Raw genomic sequence first — 9,132 nt, 5'->3', positions numbered from 1 at the left:
CTTGGCAAAATCCACGTAGGTGGACTTGCTCTCAACAGACCACGCAGACCCTGTGTTGAGGAGCAGACAAACTAAATGAATCTCTGCATTAGACAGCTTTGAGCAGCACAAGGAAGAAGAAAATATCTGATTGGGTTTTTTGGTTTTTTTCCCCTCAGCATTGTGTTGATGCCGAATTTTCTGTCTTAACTGGAGAAGGATCGTGACGCCTGTCCTCTGTCCGGGTAGAATTTTCCTCCATGTGACATCCAGGGAAATAATCAGCAACATTTCTGATGCAAAGCACTACTTAAATGTAAGGAAGAAATTAATCAACCCATCCTGGTTCTCAAATATGCTGACTTTACCACAGCTTCCACTGATGTTAGGGGTTGCCAGGCCTCAGAAGCCTCAAAAATGTCTAATTTTTTCATAGCAAGTCTGTGGGCCAGCCAGCAGGGCTCAGACCTGATGGTCTTGACTGTTTCAGGATGTACATTAGCCTGCAGTCCCCAAGGCAGGGTGGCCTCATTTTTGTCTGTAACTCTAGTATAAAATATTCTCTTGTCATCAGCTGGTTAGTACACTTGTATTTACCGACCACGTGTGTGGTTCCTGGCAGTAGCTGGGCAGAAGCCGGCATCCTTTCATGTGCAGCAATGTTGTACCAAATGTGCAAAACCTGGCCACCTGCTGATTTTGCTAATTTTTCTGGGTCTTGCATGTATATTTATTTTATTCTTTAGCCCCGGGAAACCATCTCTGTAGAGATACTGCCCACACTGCAGCTTCAGCTGGATAAAAGAATAGTGAAAAATACGGGCAGCTAAATGGATTTTTCCTTCCTCATGGAGTGCAAAACCAAAGGCTTTCTGGACACGGTTGCATTTTTGTATAAATGGGATCCTAACCACGTTTCTGAGACAGGACAGAGTCTGCACCAGGCAGGGGTGGGCACATGGAGTATGCTGTACGGAAACCATGGCCGACAGGTAGCACTGCCAGGAGGATTGCAGAGATAAGAGGAGATAGCACATCCACCCCGAGCTTTTCTGCGGCTGCTTCATCACTGAAGCTTGGCTAAATTTTGTTGCTGAATTGGACATTTTATTTACTAGTTACAAATTTTACATGCCATTTTAATAGTGTACATTGTAACTATTTAAAGCTGTGCGTTAAACAGGCCCAGACACTGTTAACAATCTGCATGTTACAATATATTTTTTTGTAAGTGCTTGTTATAGCATCAGCTATTAAGAATTTATTACTAGTGCATTTTAGGTGGTGCTTTACAGTCATTTAATTACAGCCATCTAGCAATCATTACATAAATATGCATGGAGAGCAAGAACCCCAATGTAAGGTGACCCTCAAGGCTTTTACCTGCCAAGCCCAGAGTTCAGGCCCTCAGGTGGCAATGATGTCATTGGCATATGCAGGGAAACACAAACACTGAAAGCTGTGCGGGGAGCTGTGTTCCTCCCGACGCTAGGTGTTCATGAAGTCATCAGCTGGAGCGAGAGCACTGTAGAGCTCCAAGGACCTGAACTTGGCTCTTGGCAAGCAAGTAAAGGAAGGTCGGTTCCCCTCCAGCCCCAGTCCCAGCAAAGACGCAGGGCGTTTGGCCATGAGCACAAAAGTTCAGCGGCAACAAGGGGCCCTCTGAAGCCCCTTGGTACCTCTGTGCTCTCAGCTGCCAAGTGCATCCTTACACCCATTCACCCGTTGGCCTGATGTGGTAGGGAGTCAGACATACTGCATATGACCCAGAGGTGGCAGCTGGTCCAAAATGCATCTGCCCCATCTCCATGCTCTTCGTCACTGTGACAGCATGCCCATATTCGAGTCTCTCTAGCTCCCTGCCAGGCTCCCACTCCTAGATCAAACATCATTGCTGGCATCTTCTGCAATGGACTTCAGCCAGCAGACTTGACCAGTGACTGGAAATGACAGTCTGTAACTCCTTCCTCCATTCAGTACTGATATTTTTTCACTCCCTCTTAAGAAAACAAAAATCCCAGTCTACAGTATTCTAGCACTAACCAGCTCTTGGACATGCTACACTCATGAGACATGCTTGCTATCTCTGTGCTCCCACCTAAAGACAAGCTTGCCTAAAATTCAGTTCTGTGTTAAGGCTGCCTCTTCTGTGCACGAGGGTTGTTACATTGCTGTATCTCTCTTGCCTCCAGCAAGAAATTGTCGAGGTGAAGCCTGGTATATTTTGAATGGCTAAACTCTGGTTTTTCCTCTGGAAGCACCAGCAGACAGTTACTGAAAAACTGGAAGGATGAAACGTTTCTGATAGACAGGCTGGCAAGTTGATGCAAGTTGCTGTAGATCAGGAGGAACGTGTGGCACTTTGGTTTCCTCTTGGAGCTGCCAGTAACCAGCTGGATTGTCTGCATGACACTGGTGTTTTGAAACAACCACTCCAGTGTCTTCATCCTCCCTTGACGACACAAAGCCTAGCTGCTTTTTCAAGACTTTTAGTAATGCTTTACCGGTATTTGCAGCCTGCAGTTGCAGAGAGCATGTGGTGCTCTCGTTACTGGATGATGTTAGTACAGCATGACCCTGTGGAGAGGTACAAGCTTGGGTTTATTCACAGATTGCCTAAAATGTGCGGAGTGTGTTTCTCTGAAGCAGATCCAGTGTGCTAGAGGCTCACGCTTGCAGAGATGCATCGCAGCCTCTGCACTGTCGTTGTGTGGGAGGCAAAGCTGTTAGTGCCGTACACCACAGGGTACATTCTCTGCTCCCTCTCTGTGGCTGTTTGGGGTGGAACTGTGACCAGCCCCACTACTACACTCTTGCATACTGTCTACTTTGTAAGAGGTGTTGATCTGGACATCTCACTTCCAAAGGAGCACAACGCACGAAAGTCACAGATGGGTTGCTGAGCACATTGCATCTAGCTTAAGAAGGACCAAGTGTCACTTGGGTGTTGTTTCCAGTCTCTCAGCTGTGGTTTTACTCTTCAGGCTTATTCTGAGTTGCATACTCTTAATCTAGCCTGATCTCTTTTTCATAGGTCACCCCCAAAATGATCTGAGACAGCAGTCACATTTGTTTGCGACGTTCAGAGGCCAAGGTTTTCCTGTGCTGTGCCTAGCACAGAACCCCGGTTGCAGTGCAGTCCCTTAGGTCAGCGTCCTGTGTCCTCACCAGGGTTTAGCAGGCCACATCTGAAGGTGAATGAGGCTGCTGTAACAATAACTAATATAGCAGAGTCCTCCAGCCCAGCGCTGGAAACATCAGCCTTCAGTATTCAAAGAATCCCATTAAAAATGAATGGTTTCTGCCCCAAGGATTTAACCGAAAGGATGGCACAATGCAAAGCCCTTCTCCCCTGTGACTAGTTCTGGTATGTTCTTCTATCTTAAAAACAATATACTGCCTTTTTTGGGGTCTATTCTGTTTGGGGGCATTGACAGCTTCACTGCTCTTTGTTCTTGTCCTGTGGTCCAGCACCACAAAGATAGCTCCATGCTAGCTTACGGGAGACAGCAGGCACATATCCCTATGCAGGCGTAGCAGGAGCATTGAGTAACCTGATAAAAAGGAAGATGGGAAACAGCAGGAGGCAGGCAGCCGTGGTTCCCTGGTGTTTCTTGAGCACTGGAATGCATTTTACAGCTGTTACCACCGTGGCCTGTGAGGAAGGCACTGCCGTTGCCACCACATAGGTGGAGATGGTGAAGTTAAGCTATATGATTTTTCTGCATCTCTCCACAAGTCTGAGCTGCAGGGCAGCCCAGGGGCAGAGCACTGCCAAAGGCTGGTACTGATAGCTGGACCTGGGTGAAGAGTCACCCTCGGGTTTAATTTCTATCAAAAGCTATGTCTACCTCTGGTGAGTCAAAGGCAGCTTATATGATGAGGTGAAAGCCATGGTCAAGTTCGGACTTCCATGCTGGGGCATGAGGCTTCCTAGGAATGCTTTGGCAGATTTTGGCCTTGGTGCTCAAAATAGAATTATTCAGAACATGCGAAATTAAACCAAGGATGCAGAAACCCTGTATCACCGTGCTGTGCTCCTGATACCCTTCTCTTGGTGCCCACAAAGTCCTCCTTTAGAGATACCCTAAAAAACCAGCATGAGCCCTTACTGAATGCACTGACATTATAGCTTAAAACCAACTGCACTGTCTTTCTGTTTCTTCATCTTCCTTTCTCTCACCCTAGCCTCTCTGATCTGAGACTCTCTAGCAATGTAATAGCCATGGCAGGACTCAGAAAAGTTTGGAAGGCTAGTTCCAGTAGCCTGTATTTCTCACCAGTATCTTCTGGCAGAAAGATAAACTACAGAGCTGATAGCAAGCTCCTGTTGCCCAGGTCTCTGGCTACAGAACTGGGAAGGATAAACACCTCCTTAAGCACTGCAAGATAGAAATAGAACAAGAGAAAGGAATGGAAATCCTCTCATAATGCAACGGCTAGAAGCAATCCAGCTGTTTTGTTTTATTCCCACCATGAGAACTACGGTCAGTCCCAGAGCAAGCTTGGCCACCTGTCAAATCAGGTTTGTGCACTAAAGCTTATTGGAATTTGACACGCTCTTGTCTTGGAGCACACTGGTATGGTCAATACAGACTCCTCCTATAGCACTGACACAACACGTATGCTACCCATGCAGTCCCAGATGTCCCTTATAAATCATGAAAATACTGGCCAGTTCTAATCAGACCCTTTGGGGTATAATGTGTAATACACTATTTGAGAACTGAAAACAATAAATCAAATCAGTACAGAGGTCAGACTAAGACTAAACAGAGCTGAGACTTGCCTGCTGATGTGCGGATAGGCTAAGAGATGCAACAGAAAGAGCTGAAATCCCAAGTCAGCTAAGAAAATTGCTTTCTTCTCATTGTAAAATCTCACTACTAAGTCTCCTGAAGGGGAAAAAAATAGGAACTCATCATATTCTGTAGCACAGCTGATTTGAGGTCTAGAATTTCCCCACAGTTGTCTTAGCTCTTGGGACTACAGGTATTTCTAATCATTTGTCCTTTAGGTTAACTCTTCCCACTTTCCTAAAGCAAACTAGCAGTTAAAAATATGTGCCCCCAAACGTCATCAATCACCTGGTGCAAAAAGAACAGAATACATTTTCTTCTAGAGCATAGAAACCAATTAACCAGTAGCAAAAAATAATTTGGATCCACTTAAAAGGCAGGTGATGCCCCTTGCCAGGGCCGCAGCAGGCAGCTGTACCGAGGGAAGCGGCCTGGCGGTGCCCGCCTGCCGGCAACCGGGGGCGGCCTGTGCGCCCAGGTGCTGCTGCGTCAGCCCCAGTAACTGATGCCTTCTCTTTGATACAGAAAACGTCGAGTCCTGTCTGTGTTTTTGAAGTGTTACCTGACTCTGAGGACAACATGGTGTTACAGGGTGCGGCCAGGCTTTGTGGCTAACTCGTCGTTTGGCCCCCATAAACATTATCTGGCAAAGAACAACACTGAAGGCTAACTCCCTTGTTCATGCTGTATCTGCATGAACCTTTTGTTTCTTTTAGAAAACCTTTTAGAAGAGGAACACCCAATATGGATTTTTTGCTTTACCTTAGGGCGAGGACAGTCTGTGGCAGAAGATTCTGCTCTGCACATACGCTGCAGATGCTCAAGCTACGTAACTCTCAGCACCGCTGTTGAATTCCCCTTGCTTTCCATCGCGCTTTTTCCTCAAACCCCTCTACGTTTGGCCAAAGCTGGGCAGAGTGTTTTTAAAGCCCATACCGCAGAGTAGCTTGGCACCTGAGTTTTGCCCGTGGAGCTGTATTTCTAGCGGTGGTCTGCGGGGAAGGCCGTCAGAGGCCCCAGCTGTGGCAGCCTCCCTTCACCACGAGTATCGGAGAAGGGCTTTGTTCTAATCCTGCGCAAGCTGCTGAGCGCAGGCTTTGCTGTGGGGAGGTGCGCGTCGTATGAATTCGTGGGGTTCACGCCGGTGGCTCTCGAGCTGAAACGTCTGGAGAGCAGTGCCAGGAACTGATCTCAGACTTTGTCTTTAGTAATGCAAACCAGTAATCCAGAAAGTCACCATAAAACAGTGAACAAAGTCCCTGTGAGACGCTGGCAGTAAATAAAAGAGCTAGCAAAAAGCAGGGCAGTAAATAACTGGTAGTGAACAGAGTGGGACTTGGTCTGTTTGAACAATGCACCAACGCCACCAAACTGGGTGCATACATGGGGCAAGGTGGATTAATATTATGTTTTATCTCTAATTAGACCTAAAGTCTGAATTTCTTCCAAGCCCAGTGGAGAAATAGTTGAAGCACGGATGGAGACACAATCATCGGTTTCATCGGAGGTGCAGCACAGCTTGATGCAGGAGCTTAATGAAGATTTGTTGGTCAACAGCAATCTCCCAACCCGCTTAACGTGCTCTCCATTTAATTTGCTCTGCTACTGTAGTAAATTTGAAGCCCCCAGGTCAGACTCAGCTTTTGTGGCTTCTACAGTCTCTGCAGTGTCAGCAGGAAGCACGAACCGAAGGCTCAGAGCCTGGACTCCAGCAATGTGTATTTCTCCTAATGAAACCCAAAGCCAGGTGAAATTTTTGGGAGAGAGGAAACAGGATATGGAGTCCCTTTGGGGGGTGGGGGGCGTTTATAGCACTCAGAAACTTGGCCCATGTTTCTGGTCCTCCTCCCTTTTCTACTCCACAAAGGGTTTGTAGCATTTTTCGACAAACTTGGATCTGTCGTGTGTTGTGAGAGAACCTGCTGGGAAATATGGTGATTCCTGCACTCCAGGGCAGAGGAAACGTGTGTTTCTGCTTTGTGTTTTTAGGAAAGTAGGAAGATGAAATTCAAAATAAAATACAGCAGATGGAAATCTCACAGAGACAGACACTGGGAAATGTTTAGACAAGCTTTGTCCTCAGCCCTTGAGCTCAGGATTTAGCAACTAAACCGTAGAGAGACTTCAGAAAGACAATGAAATGCATTTTGGCTTCAGATACAGTTCCTCCAGAATCCAATGAGAGTTGTGCACATGAATCTGAAGGCAGAATATAGCCAACAGCATGGGGAATAGAGGTAATGTGAGAAACTCTCGTGCTGTATTATTATAGTCTGAATTGTTTCCATCATTTTGGGTTAAGTAATTCCCCACTATCCATCTCTAAAGTGCAAACAGTACAGCCTTGATGTGCCCTAGGGAAAGGAAGCAAACCAGCCTTTGAATCTTTACCCAACCTTACTGCTCATATTTTGCTTTCAGTGAATAACTGTTCAAATCCTTTAATATTTCATTCCCATAAAAATATATTTACCAGGGGGTTTTGTGGCAGCAGTGAGGCTGTGTTTATTATTTTAGGAACACCACACGACTGGCTTTAGAGAAAAGACGAGGCAGGAGCAGAGAGTGCTGCAAACCTATTGGAGAACAGCATGTTTTCCACCTGTTGAGGCAGCAGCCACAATAACAGATGCACATAATAATTACCTGCACCTCAAAGGCAGCACCAAGTCCTGCACCTTCTGCTCCCCACCTAGCAGACAGCTAGATAGTGGAATTGCAAAAGAGGAGCACCAAGAGAGTAGAGTAGGCAATGCTTTGCAAAGAAGAAAAGAGCAGCGCTCACTAAGGGAAGGTGGAAGATGAGAGGGAAAGGTCTGAGGCACCATGATGCTAAAGGAAGAGTGAAGCTAAGGAACTCCGGGAGCCCGCCTCATTTTTCAAGTGGCGGTCAGGTTTTTGCTAATACCGTTTCCAAGGTTGCTCTCATTTGTACTCTTAACATCAGAGATAATTTCTACTGATGGACAGGTGCCCTGGACACCTACTGGAGCCCGTTACTTCCCAGGGATGGATGGCCCGGCAGCAGCAACATGGGCACATACCCCTGTAGGGTAAGGGCCTCATCTTGGTAAGCAATGTCGCGAGTGACCATGAGCGTGCGCCGGAGCCCTGTTCCTCTTCCCCTGCCTGCTGCCTGGCGCTGGGAGCATGGTCGGGGTATGCTGCCCTTTTGTTTGCAAGTGGCCCAGGGCACCTGGGGTAAGGAGAAGGGTGGGGGATGGTGTGGGGAGCAGGGGTGCAGGGCAGGCAGCACACCTTCGGGCTTTCCTGCTAAAGCGCCGAGGCTTGTGAGGCTCTTTTTCTCCCTCTCCTCTGACTACCAAGAGGAAAGAGGTGACATTTGGCTGGGTGAGGGCTCCCGGAGCCCAGACCGTGTGAACTCTGGAGTGCCCTGCACTGTGGTTGTTCCTTACTTGCAGAAGGGAACAGATCCTTCTTAGCTGGGATTTGCAGGGGATGGGAGTGATCTCACCCCGATTTAATCTTGACAGAAGAAGATGATGAGAAGACTGTGTGCTGAGTTGGAGTTTTCCTTTGAATTCCTACAGTGTTGAAGGCAGTGCTATAAATAGTCGCAGTATCCTTTTTACCCTGGTACAATTCTGTCTCCGGCTCCCCATATAGACAGCAAGTCTGCTGGTAGGTATTTAGCAGGAATTAATTTAACCCAGTCTTCTCTTTCTGTACTCTTTTACTCCAAGCATCCCGATGACTTCCACAGCCATACAAATATATTTCCTCAATAAAAATCTTCTGAGGAAGGCTGCTGATATTAAAATTCCCATTTCTGTCTGAAAATTCTATCCTAGTTATAAATAATCTATAGAAGCCCCCAACTATAACGAGTTAGTATAAAAAAAAAAGGGGGGGGGGGAAGGGGGCAAAAAAACCCCTTCATGCACACACCCTCAAACTTCTTAATCTTTCTTTCCCCCCATGTTTTGGTTTTGAACAGCACAGCATTTTATTCATAGTCTGTTTCACATTTTCTCCCGTGTCACTGCCTGGCCAATTTCTCCCTTCCCAGAAACAGCTCTTGTGAACATCAGTGAAGAAGGAAACCCAGCTACAGCATTTCATGGCTATTATCTTAAAGATAGCTTGGTACGAAATTTAAATACAAGCCAGATTGCTATTTAAAAACCCCAGCCCCTCGAATTTAAGCATCTTTTTCAGTGAGAGGTCCTCAGCCTGGGAGTCCAGCAGGGGAGCGAACTAGGATTTCACAGATCCTGAGCGTTTGGGGGTGCAGGGGCAGAGGCGGCAGCCTGGCCGCGCCAGCCGGGGTGCAGCTGCTGGTGCGGGGGTGCAGGTCGCAGGGGCTGGTTCAAACGCACTTGCCTGGCCGTGG

This window comes from Falco biarmicus, chromosome 9, assembly GCF_023638135.1.
Source record: "Falco biarmicus isolate bFalBia1 chromosome 9, bFalBia1.pri, whole genome shotgun sequence".
NCBI classification, from domain to species: domain Eukaryota; kingdom Metazoa; phylum Chordata; class Aves; order Falconiformes; family Falconidae; genus Falco; species Falco biarmicus.
The sequence above is the reverse complement of the archived record's forward strand: the minus strand, read 5'-3'. Positions refer to the sequence as shown.